Raw genomic sequence first — 17,041 nt, 5'->3', positions numbered from 1 at the left:
ATATATCAACTAAGCAATGAACATATTCTAAGTATTCAAGATATTGCAGTCTTAATAAAAAGGATAAGTTTGTTGATAATATAAACTTTGGATACGTGAAGAAGTTTTATTTGTGAAAAAAATATAAATATTTAGTTTGATTATAATCGTGAATAATAATAATAATATATTCATAGGTAAGTTTTATGGTCGTATATACTGTGACTTTAAAGCAAAATGCAGAGTGCTTTTTGGTGGACCGGGCTTAACCTTCCAATAATCGGCAGTTCAAAGTGGACAAAAAATGACGTCAAAGAAGAAGTTGCGAACCTTTTCTGAGATTACGTCTGTAGTCATGAATAAAACCATAAAGGTTAGAGGACCCACGAACTTACCGAGCGTCCCTCAGAATTCGCGTCACGAAATCTTTGTGGGTAGATCGTCAAAGGAAAAATATGAAAACCCGCATATGGAATCGCCTCAACGCAATTCTGGTGAAAAGTATTCAAAATGTATTTTTTTGAAGATGTTTCTTTTAAGTGATTTTTTCCTACGCCGTCGTCTAGGGATTAAAATCGTTTTCTTTACCAAGAAAAAACAGCTTTCTCAAAAGTTGGTTTATTATTGAGTGAAAAAATAATGTGAATGATTTGTGTTTTGAGTAAGAAATGAGCAACATTGATTGAATTACTTATATTGTAATTTATATACATTTATTTTCTAAAAATAATATTTGCTGTACCTATGTATAAATAACAATCTAACCGCTATTAAAAATCAATAGATTTAGAAAGAAATATATTTAAGTTATTCTACAATAAAGATTAAAATAAATATCGTTCGTACTACAACAGTATAATAAAAGAAGTTTTGAATGATTCTTTGATTTAAATAAAGTTTTTCCCTTTGAACCTTTGAGGTTTTTAAATCAACAGTATTATTACAAAGAGATAAGTAAATTTATTGTTATATTTACATACTTGTAACGAAATAATAATTGCAAAGTCTCCGTTTCTAAAGCCGTGGATACCCGGCTTTGATATAGAAAATTAAATATAATTTATAATAATGTATGTATGCATATAATATTATATTCTAAAGGATTGTATTGTATTTTATTTTTTCGGTATTAATAAAATTACTAAACTAAACTTAGCCTTTCAGCATGCATGCAGCCTATGCATGTAGAATGTATTAAACAAGATTACCCTATTGTTTTTATAATAGATTTATTGAACATATTGTTCTGTTTTTATATTATTTGAGATATTTCTGTAATCGATTCATTTGGGTGACTTTTTATAATTTATTTTTATTTCATGTAATTCGTATGTCTTATGGTAGAATGAATGATATTTAATTGAAAAATGCTTTAAAAGTAAATTACATTGTATGCTTTACTTCAGTTTAAAGAACGAATCATTTTTTTGTGTATTATGTATCGTGAAAAAAGGAAGTAGTTTTACAATATAGCTTTATTGAAAGAAATATTCCCAAATATTATTCAAAAAAAAATCCTGTAGTCGATCTTAATACAAAAGCTCATGCTTTTGGCCGGGAAATAAAGGCGGACTGTGACATATCATGTGTGAAATAAAAATCGTGCTCGGACAACGAATGGTGAAATTTCCATCATACAACTTCGACCAGTGTAGGTTGCTTTGCTAGTTGGAATTTTCCTTCGAGACCATCAAACACATGACGACGTTGTTTTAGTGGACCCGGTTGGAGCCTTAAAATGCTGTTCACATACTTCTATAATATGATGTCCGTCTTACATTCATATAATACAGACTACAGAGAAAGACTACTTTGTAATTTTATTTTCGTGCGTATTGATTGAATATTTCCTCTTACGTCATGACTTAAACTGAATCCCATTTGCAATAAATCAATAAAAAAGCATACAGTTGCTTACAATTATTTCAAAATAATGCATTTATAAAATAATAAATTATAAAAAATAGTCCCTATTGTCTGACGGGCACAAATTGTTTTTTGTATGAAAAAATAACATTTTATGGATTTAATGTGTACTAAAGAATTCAGACTACAATTTTATTAAATTTATCAATTTAAAAAAGTCTATTGATATAAATACGAGATAATTGATAAATAGAATACTATAAGTTATAATCAGTGGCGGCTCGATAACTTTCTAGGTGGTTGGGTTTAGCCATTAATTTTTAAATATACATACCTTTCTACTTTCTCTTATTATACATTATGTACCAAGCTTGTAATAATATGATTTTATTAATGAGGAAATGAGTAGGTACCTATTTTATCTGAATGAATAATATGATTACTCAATCACATCTAAAATGCGGTTTAAAAATAATAACTTAATTAATAATAACAATTATTATTATAGAAATACTATTATCAGTTTTGAACAACGACATACAACGAGAGTTTTTATTCACCTAGGGGTTATTTGATTTACTCTCCAGTATGCGAATACTAACGGTAATGCATTCACAAACGCATTTAGAACAAGATTTTTACCGTGGCGATGGGATGGGACTGTGTGACTCCGGTCAGCGAAAAATAGACGCCATAGTTCTCTTAATTTATATGTAGGTGTCACCGTGAAATATGGCGTATTAAATTAAATTGATTATTTTAATACCGCGTAATAATTATTATGTTATTACATAATTTACAATCATTAGGTTAAAAAAATCGGTTAGGTACATGTTCAAACACGCGCGTCAATATCATTTTAATCCCTACGTCAGTTTTAGTTTGTCAATTTATGGCTACGGCCGTATGTTGTAGCTTAACCACTGGGGAATGACAAAAGAAATGGCGTATTTCAAAAAAACACTACCTTATTCATGGGTCAATAATTATTATAAAGCAATCATTATTCGTAAGATGTTTATCACACTTGAGATGGTCAAAAACATAGCTTATAATAAGTATCTTTAAAATCATCTTCAAATGTGTTAATCTTGCCGATTTTTTGAATAATAAAATGCCTAATTCTTGTTAAATTCGGGATCACAGAGATTATCAATATAATTTTTTATCGTGAATATTTTACTAAAATTATCTTGTCATAAATTATAGTACCTAATGGTTTTATAAATGCGATTAAAAATTAATAAATGTAAAAAATCTTAACACCACTGCACATTCATGTACCGAAATATGTCTATATTCTTAAACATTAGAGCAAGAGGTTTAAAAGAATACTATTTTATGTAACAAAAATACTTTATGCAGTCATCAAATGTTTAAAATAAATATAAATGATAATAAGGCTTTAAAATTATATAAATATATTATCTACAACGTTTAAGGAATGTCCAGGATCATGGTTTGAAAATACAATGAAAACTCAATTTTGACCTACGCTGAGCACGTGGGCCGTTAAGTAAGATAACTAAGATAATGTCATACACAAAATCTTACTATTATCATATTTTATTTAAACCAAAGAAAAAAAAATAAAAAAAACATGTGGTTAACTATTTCATTTGTATGACACAAACATTAAAGTTCAATTATTTCGAATCTTGTATTTTTGACAAATCTTACTGTTGATTTTAGGTAGCAATATGTAACAAACTACTTATATAACCTTAAAAAACTTTTTATTGAGTTGACAATGTTGGATTCTTGAAACCAATTGTTTTCACTATCACGCTTCGTATAAAGTATATACCTACCGATACAATTACAAAATAATGTTACTTGAGTATTTGTCTTTGCTCCGCCATCAAGGCTGATCAAGAGGTAAACATTCTATCTTGTGATCAATGGCAGTTAGTATTAGAAAACAAATAAATATAAGTTAAACTTTATCTCTTTATAATGGTATTTTATTATATATTATTGTTTTTCTTCGTTTTATTTTTTTCTTAATCATATAGGGTAAAGTGCGGATAGATGCCCCACATTCAATAACTCGTAAACTTACTTCCAGCTGGCTGTAACGATATTCTTTGTTTAAGTCTCATATCGAGATGTCTTACTAGTAACATAGTACGAGTAACATAGATAGTAGCTAGTTTAATTATTATTATTGATTATGTGGCTGGCGACACATTACACAAACTGAAATATATGAAAAGGTTCGCTAGAATACACATTGACAATCTTTAAAAATGATATTATAGTATTTTTTTCATATATCAGGCGGTTTTATTTATTATAAGAAGTATTTATGTATATAGATCAATATGCACTACTACATGCCGTACAGCTTGCTACTTATACGTGAGTGGAGTATTTTCACGTCCATAAATGATACATGCTCCACCTAGGTACTATATATTATAGACATCGCATGTTACACATAGGTACTATATAGACATCGCAGGTGAAGGAAAATATTATTTATATTTCCATGTATGTAATATAGGTATTATTTTTTAAAATAAACAAACATTTTATGTATTGTTCATCAAAATATATTTTGTTCTCGTATCGTAAAAATTGTCGCCTAAATTTAAAAAAATTGATAACTATAAAAATTGTATAGCGTAAAGAGCTAAAGTGGGGCATCTATCCGCAATTTACCCCTACTATTATAAGGCTAGATAAAATATGTTACCTATCTAAACTTGCCACTGCACGATATTAAATTATAAAACCGAGCCAAAGTTAGCGTCCGCCATAAGCGTTAAAAGGTAATGATGCTTTCCTCGTTGCTTCCTCACTATTGCATTATAAATAATGGATATAGATGCGTACAACTATAATATAATTCACCATAGATAAACGACTGATATACAAATATTACCGACGTATTATCATAAAAGTGGTAATAAAATAAATAAAAGTCATTATTCTACTCATTTTATATTATTACGGTACATTACTGAAATATATATTCATTTTATTAGGCATACGATATATTTTATGAGTAACAAAATTTAAAATAACCTAAATTTAATATAAATAATTATAAGATGAAAAGAACTTTTTATATACAACGTTTTTAAATTTTCTGTTGAATCATATAAACTTGAATTGACTAGCTTAAACGATCAAAAAAAATTGTATTTGATAGAAATAATATTGAAATGTCATTTTGAGATGTCATATTGGTTTCCAAAATAACGCACGTATATATTAATAATTTAGTTGCTAGAACCACAGACTCCTAGCAACCAATAATGGTATCGAAATAACTTTTCATACAAAACAGAATTAACTGAAAATGGGAATGGAACAACTGGACGCTAGGACAATTGGACGCCGCACTGTCGTAGAAACGTATACAGAACGTAGACGAGGAATTTTAATCAGTTTATATCTACCACTTAGTGGTTTTAATTCAATTTACTCTTAATTTAATGTTTTTTATTGCGAATTGAGAATTACCATGCCTAAGAATTCGTATAAAAATAAAAAAATCTTTTTTCGTTGGAACTTAAACATATGCACAATTAAATCATTATTTACGTATGCATATTTAAATTCACACCAACTATTAAATCATAATATAATATTTTAAATATAAATAACAATATTAAATATTTTCTTAAAAGTACCTACCTATAAGTACCTAACGTCTATTTATCTTCTAATTGCGTAGCGTCCAGTTGTCCCGGCGCCAAATCGTCCTAGACCCCTGAAAATAAATTCAATTCTACTTGAAGATGGATAAAAGTATTAAAAAATGCATTGGCATCGTGTTCTGATATATTCTAAAAGTTTCAAATGTCTAGCTAGTCGTGAAGTTAGTTAAAAATCGATTGCAAGACTTGTACCGGACAAATAAGAATACGAGCTAAGAAAAACGTTGTAAAAGAAATTCGCATACAACCGACAAGGTATGCTTAGGGAAAAAAGCCCAACAACTTGTGGTTATGTCAGATTTATCAGACATCAATAGCAATAGCTACGATACTGATTGATATATTCCATTTACGTGAGGATGAGTTAAGGTGAACATTAGATGAGTTATTAATATAGGCTTTACTTAGTTCACTTCGTATTCTTTCATCTACTTTTTTCCACTCATATTATACCCTTCTTTATTTAAATATTACCACAATTTTTGTCATATCGTTTACGCTTTGAATTAATTGTAATATGTCGTGTTCATTATATTATTTAAAATTAATAAATTTGAAATTGAATTTTAAATTTCGGAACGTAAATATTTTGATGACTATTTTTTTGTTTAGTTATATTTTTTTTCATTTTATTTGATTCATATTTGTATATGTATTGTTGAATGTTGATATGCTAAAAAAATATTCTCCAGTACTTACCTACTATATTCTATCTATCCTAGTACATAATATTTATTCTTGATTTTAATTACTAACAAGTGAAATTTGTTGAAAAGTATGGTTATGACGTGTATTAATTGAAGCCTTCAATAGACATTAGTTTTGCAGTTTTATTGAGATTGGAAATGATATTATGATTTATTTACTATTATTTTAAAATCTCAGTAGTAAATATATAAATCTGAACTTAAAATCAATTATATTGTAAGTACATAATATGCATGTAATTGATTTACGTCGTTCTTGTTAAAGCTTGTGCTAAGCTATATGAAGGCTCTGGAAACAAAAACGGTAGTTTCTATTTTTGACCAATCTTAGCAAGCCAATAAAATTATACTTATAAGAATGAAATAAAACATTTTTATTGATGTGTCAATATTTTATAGAAAGTGGAAACTGTTTTTGTTTTCCTCATAATATATATTAAATTATACATAGAAGTTCTTATTTCTAAAAAAAATATTTCTACCACAACCACTCTTTTTTGTGGTAGGTATTATTATGATTATTTTTTATATTTTATACCACATAGAAAATGTTATTAGTTAAACAATTTGGTGGTCATTATGTAATAGCTGGAGACTCATACGAAGGAAAATATTATTACACAGAAGTCACCTTCTGTAAGCTATGCTATATGTACCTATATAATCGTTTACACACTTCCCTTATGTCTTATTAAAACGCTGCATGATGTCTGTTAATTAAACTTTAAACGACTGTGATAAATGAATAAATGAGATCACGTTAAGTGTTTTCTAAAAGCCTGATTTCCTACGTCGTATATGAAAACGTTAAAGCTTTAAGTGAAAAATTTCATTAGGATTTAATTATACAGGCTTACTTTTCATAATTTATACAACATTCGTTTTATTTTCATCAGAATATTTTAGCCATACAATTAAACTGTATAGGCTTATATTTCAAATTCTAATTTATCAATAAAAATATACAAAAACTTTTGACATTTTACATACATATAAATAATTTTATTTTTCAGATAAAGATATAATATAAGTATATTATATAGTATCTACTTATATAAATTTTAGATAAACTGTAATATAATTAAAATATATATTATGTAATTTTTACGATTATGTCCAATCCTAATAGGATCATATGGGCCTCCACAGAGTAGAGGTTTGTATTAACCGATTTTGTTTTTACGAGAAATGGATATCAGCCACTTGCTCAACCTATTAGGTCCATACCCTGACTCACACACAAATTGAAAAACCATATTATGTGTACTTGCCAGACACAGGATCCGAACCTGGGACCCACGGCATGATAGTCAAATGCTTAAGCCGCGCGGCCAGCGTGGGCGAAATAATATAAAATATATTCCGAACAAAATTGTGTTTTTGCTAATTACTTTTCAAATGCAAATTAACACGTTAATTACAAAATTAATTAAAAGGGACCGTAAGCATGTGTTAATAAATTTAACATTTAAATTATAATGATCGCCCTTAAACGGAACACATGAATCTTCACAGATTCCATTAATACATTTTTACCAGGATTAGTTATTACCCATCCGCCCAACATGTTGAGGCACTGAATCAAACACACGCTGAAAAAAACAACATGCATTATACAGTGCACGCTTACCCGTAACGTGGTCTCACAGATGACCTCTCAAGTTACTAAACCACCACGAGTGGACAATGAGTTCAAGTAAAATAGTACATACATACTCAGTAAAATATTACGGAACGTATATTTTTCATTTGAGGATGTCAATATTCAAGTCATTCGGTGGAATCTAAGGCTTCAGCCACACCGAAGTGCTTCGCTTAGTGCTAAGCTAGGTGCTACGCTTGTCGACTAAAAATACTTCTACCACATTGCACGCTACGTGCTTAGGTACAAATCCAGTTGACATTTGGGAGCGCTCAAGTCAACAACGATGTCACTCTCAAAACACACCAGAAAGCTACTTCTCATAGAGAATTTAAGTTTTTCGATTTTTTAACTTTCGAAAGTCTCAAATTAGAACTTGTTGGGTGCATAATGTCAATACATCTAGAAGTACTCTTGGAGTGTTTCAACTTCTCCACAAAGAATAACGGAAATACGATGAAAAGTTTTTTAGTTATTTGAGGATGAACCAGGAAACATTTGACTTATTGTTGGGCATTTTTGTATATTTTTTATATTGATACCACAAAGATTGAAAACTGTTCTTTCTTTTAAAAATCACTAGGTGACACAATAAAATTAACCAACACGTTTGTTCGCCGGGAGACTCACTAGGTCACTAAAAATCACGTAGCGAGGCGCGAAACATGCAGTTTGGTCACTGCGATAGTATAGTGAGCGTCCGTTCGCTAGGATATGTCACCTATCACTTAGCGTAGCACTAAGCACCAAGCAAGGCACCTACCTATGTGGCCTCGGCTTAAAGGATTTCTAAGAGACACCTGTACAGCCATATCCCGAAGACCATATTATATTTGTATATTTTAATTAATATAAATTTATATGTGAAATATATTTTATTTATGTATTAAAATTCACATAATTACGATACACAGAATTTTATCTGATATCTAATAATAAGATTCAAATAAAATTACACGGAAAAAGCAATTCATACATGTTTTACTATAAAGTAGTTTCCAATAAAGGTTTAATACTCACCTATATACAATTTATAAATATATCGATACACTGGAAATACAAATACCTGTTTTTCGGTAATAGTTCCGTTGCTATATGTATATGTCGCTAACAACAAACCAAAATGTCGACACGACCAACTAAGTTCTTATCCAATCAACTTATCATAAAACCAATACATTGATACTCACCTACCAAAATGGACACATGTAGGGTTACGTTAAGCGTATTTGTGTACTTCTAAATAATATATGAGAACAACAAAACGAAAATTTGGTGGTAGCATATTTTGTTGTTATGTTTACTGATTAAATGTTTTGGTAGTGTTAATACGATTATTATCAATACTTATCTATTTTATAACAAACGTGTTTTAGTGAAAATCAAAAGTCAATTCTATCATTGAAGAGTTTTATTTCAAAAGACTAAAAATGTGCTTCATAATGCATGCTAAATAATTTAATTTAGCACTATCTATGAAAATATATATCGGTTGTTGAAAAGCTTAAGGATAAAAGATGTACACTATCTATAAAATCTATCGATAGATTTATATATTACGCTCTACATATAAATCTACAAAAAAATATCTGAGATAGACAGTGGTTATATTTTGCAGCATAATAATGGTAGAATAAGTAGACGGAGAATATTCACACGCTACACCAACCAAATCAATAATGGTACACGATCTTTATCAAGTGAAAAACTCTTGACATTAGCATCACGTCTCGTGACGGACTCGATGAGTTGAGTGAGAATTCATAGATTGTTCTTCTTATTTATATAAATGCAGTATATATATTACCATAGATATTGCCTTAATTCTCAATCAAAACAAATACTTCTGATCTAGTTATGATTGAGAAAACGCTGACAATTATTATTGTTCTAATGTTTTGTTTTAACAACAAAATCTACGAATAGAGTGTGACTCTTATTTAATTCTGAGTGGTATGATTGCTACAAGTCATATACTAATTTAATAAATAGTAGGATAAAATGAAAACATTTTACCTATAAGTACAGCTGGACGAGAGTTGTGACTACAATACGAATTGAATTAAGATGACCACGATATTCAATGCCGGAGCACCTTGAAGAATGTAAAAATATGTTGAGCCTAATTAAAATAGCTTTATAAAATATTAAAACAATAAAATAAATGCTAAATTTTAATCGTATATTTAGCTAACGTTTTGGTTAAGTACTTTCCTATTTCGTGCGTTGCAAATTTATTTACATGTAAAATAAAACGAAGGCGTAGGAACTGTTAAGACCAGTTTGCAGTTTGTGAAAGGAATCTAACAAAATTTGTTGTAAAAAAGGGAAGTCACGTTTATCGAACACACCCGCCGAAGAGTGTATAAATATCCACCGTTTCCCACCGTGCAAAATAAATCATTGTGGGGATCCCCCGTTTTTAAGAACTGGCAATACTTACTTGCTTGCGAGAGGGAATGAAATAAAATAAACGAATCCAATGTACGTGTAAAGTACAAGAGAGAAGTCGGACTTAAGACGAACAGGTTGTATAGAGTATAGACAGCTTAGCCAAGGCGGTGGTAGATTTCTATCGCAGAATGGAAATCTTATTTTGTAACGTAAATGGTTGGTTTTACGTGAGTACAATCTCCGAGTCAATAATAGTATTCCGCAGAACAAAGTGAGACATTTTTTTCTGTTGTCTGCTACATTTTTTACGATTGCTCCATCCTAATACACAAATGCCCCATTTTGTTTTTTTTTTGCTTCTGTGAAAATCGGATTCTTTTAGATTTTGTTATTTTTTCGTGTAGGTTTAAAATTTAAGTTTATTTTCTAAGAATTTTAGAAATATTATGACGAACCATTATATACAAATACCTCTTATATATTATTTTTAGTTGAGTAAATATGAACATAATTGCACAATTTATCAACGCTAACATCAATAACCTAAAAATATTTATGCGACATTTCAGATTCACTATAATGGTTTGGAAGTTTGTTACAATCATCTTCAACATCCAGAACGTACATTACTAATTTATTCTTTGATAAAGTTACATGCATTTTTAGTTACAAACATATGGCAAAACAATTATTATTCTTATTTCACATTTACTCCAAATCAAAAACAAATATCATTATGCCTTTGGGTTCAAAATTATGATAATGTATTATTTATTTATTCATTTATTATTCAAATATATTATGTTACGTAATTGAGTATAAAGTATTTATTATTTGTATATACCGCTGTAGTAGAGTTTGTAGCCTGGGATCCATTTTATCTGTTCAGTGCTTTGATTCGAAAGCTAAGGGTTGAAAATGTTGATGTCCTATAATTTCGGGATTGGTTTTCTAATTGTGTTATTTTCATAAAATTTACAACAGAACTTCAAAAACAGTTAATATTTCCTGACTAGAAAATGCATATTCTGTTTTAAACCTTTATAACTTAATACAAAATAATGTTGACTTAAAATCATATTTCAGGATTTTTTTTGGTTTAGTATAATATATTATTATAATATTACTTTTTGTAATCGATTTTTATGTTCTCGTTCTTCATACTCCTCAACGTTTGAGCTAATTGCGGAATTTATTCACGAGATATAATATATTGAAATGTGTTATTTGTATGAATGCGAACGTCGTTTTAAGTATTTCGGAATGGGGTATGTTTAGCTGCAATCGTTGCTCAGAGTAATAATTGTTAATATTGTAATAGTTCCTGCGAATTTCGATAGCCTTCTAAACTAAACAATTTGACTTTAATACCAATACATTATGCAAAAATAATAAATATTTTTCATGCTTAATAAAGGAGACAGTGAGAGAAAATAATGTGTTAAAATATTTTACCTAGTGTAAGTACATAATATAGAAATTAATATTTTGTTTTCATTTTATTCCGAGATTCCAGAATTGAAAATTCTGACTGTGATTATAATTTCTGGTATCTACACAAATAAGTACGTCAATAATAATTATTGAAGGTTGCTAGTTGAATACGTTCCTACATGAGAAGTCATGTAGTTGTTGTAGTTGGTAACTTAGTTTTTTTTGTTTTATTTAATAATTAGCATAATATTCAGTTGCCCAGTCTATAGTTATATTATTATATGTTTATATGCAAGATGTTTAAAAGAAGTGACTTTCTGGAAAATTGATATATTTAATATTGTTATGGCGCCAAAATTTGCTTTTCTGTAATGTCAATTGGTTAACGGAGTAGAGATTAAATACTCTGGGAAGCACTGCTATTTATGTATTTATAATAAATACTGAAGTCTTCGACGAATAGTTACATCATTTTATATATTAGTATTATATATAATAAAATAAAAAGGCATCGCGTGTAAAATCTAATTAGACTACTCTAACATCATTGGTAAAATATCAATCCATTTAATATTCCCTATAAAGCACTCGTCGGACAAACAACCGTATATTTTGTAAAGTGGGTCATGTGGAGCTATGAATTATGAAATATTACAGAGCGTACTCACATCATATTGAAAATTTTCTTTCTTTATATACATTTTAAAATGAAAATGGATGCATTAAAAAATGCGCTGAATATAGTATTTCTTTGAATTACGATAAGTATCTTTTAGACATACATTTTGTTAAGGTAATCAATAATTAAAATTTGTGTTACAATCTATGACATAATATGCATCGGGGATTAAAATATTGTGCTATTATAAACTCACATCGTATAAGATTAATAAAATAAAATAGTACTTATAACAAAAAACAAAATTCATGACATCATACCTAATATTAACATTGGTAAATTCCTTTTCTACAAATTTAATAAAATGCTCATGCCTAGATCCCTAATAAATTTAATTCAATTTTTCAAGTTTTGACAAATTTAACGCACAATATAACAATCAAAAAAACATTACAATTCATTACCCAATTAATATACCTACATATTATCAAGATATGACATAAGGTATTTGTTATTATATTTTTTCGTCATAATCGCAACCCTTCAAATAAATACCTTATAACCAATAATCACAAAAACGTGTTAATAAATCCATATGATTGGCATTGGAATATAAATAATGATGATTTATATGTTTATTAATTGTATATAAGTAGTTATATATTATTATAATGATTTTTATAACAAATATATAATTTGTGAAAACTCTTCAAATATATTTTAATTAAATGTATACAGGTATCTTTTTGTTATGGGAATCAAATATTATTTTTGCGAAAATGTTTTTATTGTGATAAAGTAATTTTTTGTGTTTACCTTAAGACTGTTTTTTTCCTTTTACGACTGAATAAATAAAGCATTTATTATTTTCTTAGTAGAATTTGTAAAGCTTCCGCCAGTGAGGGTCGACTGCGCGATGAACCGGGTCAGCTATCGATCAGTGTCCATCGCTAAGATCGGAATAAACACAACCGTTATTCATAAACAATTGACGAGAGGTGGCGTAGGTTGGGGGTGGTAAGTCCATACGTTATTGATTCCATAGGCCGGCCACAGGGACTCGCTTACTGCTGAATAAATAATACACTAACTGGCTCGACGTTTATTTCAGAGCTCTAAGACGTTTACTCGAAAACTATCATATAACTTGATAACACTAAATTATATGTCAGGTAAAATTGCACCGTGGAAAAATTTCCAACTGGCGTTACAATAAATGGACAAATGGTGGTTAGTTTAATAAAGTATCTACCTCTATACGTGTATTGCTAACGTATTCAAATGACTCTAGGATAATGTTTTAAATATTAAATTCATACGTTCAAGTGTTGACACATGACATTTATCTGTTTTGAAATTCTATATACATTTACAATACTTCAATAATTAATTACTTGTTCAATAAGTAAATATTATCCTTAAAATTGAATTTTATTTATCGTACTTATTTGTTTTTTATTATATGTTATCAAAATTTATTAAATATTTATACACTTCATCATTCTAATATCTCTAGGTACCTAGTTATTAGCTGCCATGTAGATCCACCGACGTTTATGAGATAATCTATACAGCGAACTTTAGGGTGTTTGTTTAGTACTCCTTGGATACCACTATATAACGGCATTTACTTAACAATTGTTCACTTCCGGAGTGTCCAGCCAATTGCGATTTCATCTGCTTAGCGACATCTATCGTATTGCGTACTCTTATATGCTTCCTTATCCATTGGCTTCTTTCATAGTCTTTCCGCGATACGCAACAACATGTACATTTCCATACCACGTTGTGCTACTCTAAATTTTCGGTAAATTATATTACATTAACAGTGTAACGAATAACTTGTTCATATTATCTTTTGCATTATTACTGAAGACGGTAATCACTGAAATTACATGCGTTGCCGATAATCCTTTTCTATCTGCAGAAATCCTCTGCTGATCTTGTTGCTTCAGTCATTGTTAAAAAAGCGTCTTTTTTAATGATATAACTTCATTTGGAAAGAGCACGCTATCGCAATCTCTTCGACGTTACCAGTGATCACTATTCTATCTAAGTTTCTAATGTGATCAAAAAATTGAAGAACCAGGTAGCCAAAAAACCTTCTGTGATACCAAGTTCTCACAGTATATATTTGTTTCCATGGCTGTCGTCTATGGAATGCAGAGAATCCATCGACAGCACCACACTTTGAACGTGTCAATTCTATTCATATCGGATTTTATGGAAGTTCAGATATTAACACATGTATTATTATTATGATTAAAAATCTATTCTTGTCTTTTTTATAGTTAGATTTTATTTTTATTCCCTGTTGGGATGTTAAAATTTACTGTGCGACGTTGTCACGTTGTGAAACGAGTGATCATAATGTCTGCATCGCCTTAGTCGGCCTCAGGCACTTTTCGTTGACATGACGTAAAAAACAAAATCATAATATTAGTCATACATACTTACATACAAAACACTTCTGAAAAAATATACAAACAATAGAAAAAATCTTTTTTGAAAAAAATACGAGACCCAGCAGGAATCAAACCTGCGTCTCTCGGGACATCAACTACCATGCTATAGGCATCCTATCTAATTGCAACAAAGTTTAACTAACGACTCTTACAACACTCTCTGAAGTAGTGGCGCACCCAGGATTTAATATTGGGGGGGGCCCAAGGAGGAGAATGTAAATTAGTCCCATAGGCTCTTTTTCTTCTTCACAGCCTAATTTCTCGTTGTCTATTGCAATCGATGTACCTACACCATGGTCCCCACATCCTGAAACGGGCCCTCAGACTAGGGTATTTGGCGGGCCCCCTACCTACCGCTAAGATTAAAGGCAGTGTGAAACACTACATTAACGTTTTTCAAATAGTGTTTTAGTTCAAATTAAGGGTACTTATACAGTGAATTATTGGCGATTTTCAATACATCCACTTTAATAATGGAGCTGTCGAGTATCGACACATAATAATCAAAAAATATATTGCACAATTATATAAGTAATTGAAAATGTTCATGGCCATGAAGTATAATAGCGCCGCAGGCGACTTTTTTTTAGTATTAAAGCTAATTTATGATGTGTGTTTATCTCACTTATCTGGTCAACCCGACACGCCGAGCCCCCCACAGCCCGGCCCCCCAGGATAGAGCCCTGTCAGCCTTTCCCAGCCATGACCTACACCACCCCGGAATTAGGGTGGACACCGAGAATTTTTTGACAGTTCCATTAGGGATCGGGTTTCTAAAAAAACCTGACATTAGTGTTTCGAAATTTTTGTGTTAGAAATTAAAATCTAAGAAATTGTTCTAAAAAGGGTGCTGGAGAATTACAAATCATTTTTTGCCAGTGTTTTTATTTGTCTAAGCCCAAAGGTTTATTGGCTTCCAATTTCAATGGTTAAAATCATTCTGATAATTTTCATGTTAAGGGGGTGTCAGGGCCCCTTCCCCCCCCCTGGTTGCGCCACTGTAACCACCTCACTTCAGTGTGAAAAAGCAAACATTCGTACTAAGCTTCCATAGAAATGCAAAGTTTTTTTTAAAAATGCCTGTTTCTGAAGGTCTGGATTTGATGAAATTTACCATATTCGTCTAGTACAGGTTTTAGTTAGCACTGCGGTAATGTTTTCGAAACTATAGATTCCCTGTTTAAATAAAACAGTGCGTAGATATAGTGTTAGGGTTTCTTGTCTTTGCGAGGGTAACAAATCCTTTAAATGAGCCTAACATTAACGGAGCACCATCCATACAAATTCCTCCATGATATTTTAGATTTTTCTAAATATGAAGAAATAGAATCAAAAACATCTTGTCATGTCGTACGCTCGGTGAGTTCTTTGCAGCATAGATATTGATCCACTAATTTGTTTTCATTTATGAAACGAAAACCTGTGAGGCCAACGGTAGACGCGTGCGATCGATTCGGCAACATCGAAATCACATTAGATCTTTCATCGGCTTTCATAATTTCACGAAGGACTTTTTTGGTTTTCGCTATTTCGCGGATTTTTTTGCTTTTATCTTTATTTTCGCTTTTATCATTTTTTTTTATAATATAACAAATTTCTGGTGTGTGTTTATCTCACAATTAGACGAGCCGCCACGCCGGGCCCTCTTAAGCCCGGACCCCCAGGCTGTAGCCCTGTCAGCCCATGGTGGTGGGTGTAGTCGTACTTTTCGCGGAATTTTTATCGTCGATTTTGGTTTTTTTAATAGTGAAGTTCCAGTATTATTGCATTTAACTTATAGGTACACAAAACAACCCAACAGAACACAGCCTAATTTCTCGTTTATCGGACTTTTGTCTATTGCACTCGGTGTACACCACTCCGAAATTCGGGTGAATACCGAGAATTTTTTGACATTTCCATTAGAGATTGAGTTTCTAAAAAAACCCGACATTAGTGTTTCGAAATTTTTTTGTTAGAAATTAAAATCTAAGAAATTTTTCTAGAGGGTGCTGGAGAATTTCAAATCATTTTTTTGCCGTGTTTTTATTTGTCTAATCTATTGGCTTTCAATTTCAAAGTTTTTAGGGGGGCCAAGGCCCCTTGCCCCCCCCCCTGGGTGCGCCACTGCTCTGAAGTGCTTTCCAAATAGAGGTACTTTCTATTGGTAATCGGATTTTTATATTGTAAATCAAAGTAGGTATTAATTACCTTAATTACTACTCGATTAATTAATACTCACGGATTACTCAAGATTTTTGTTGATAAAAAACAAAATAAAATACGAA

At 30.4% G+C, this 17,041-nt stretch overlaps 1 protein-coding gene across 7 annotated transcripts in view; it reads right to left on the bottom strand.

Moving 5' to 3' along the window:
- LOC147078430 (CUGBP Elav-like family member 1) overlaps positions 1 to 17,041 on the bottom strand; it is an 807,474-nt gene that overhangs the window by 757,347 nt on the left and 33,086 nt on the right. For 3 of the 7 annotated variants that reach the window (XM_085959510.1, XM_085959523.1, XM_085959490.1), the window contains exon 2: positions 5,491 to 5,566. The exons of the other annotated variants lie outside the window; for them this stretch is intronic. The gene's annotated coding sequence lies outside the window, so the exon portion shown is untranslated. The remainder of the gene's footprint in view (positions 1 to 5,490; positions 5,567 to 17,041) is intronic. 7 annotated transcript variants of the gene reach the window in all.

The sequence above is a fragment of the Rhyacophila brunnea genome, unplaced genomic scaffold, assembly GCF_057557595.1.
Source record: "Rhyacophila brunnea isolate RB1 unplaced genomic scaffold, BYU_Rbru_1.0 scaffold_11, whole genome shotgun sequence".
Taxonomy (NCBI): domain Eukaryota; kingdom Metazoa; phylum Arthropoda; class Insecta; order Trichoptera; family Rhyacophilidae; genus Rhyacophila; species Rhyacophila brunnea.
Note: the sequence above shows the minus strand (reverse complement) of the source record. Positions and strands in the feature narration are given on the sequence as shown.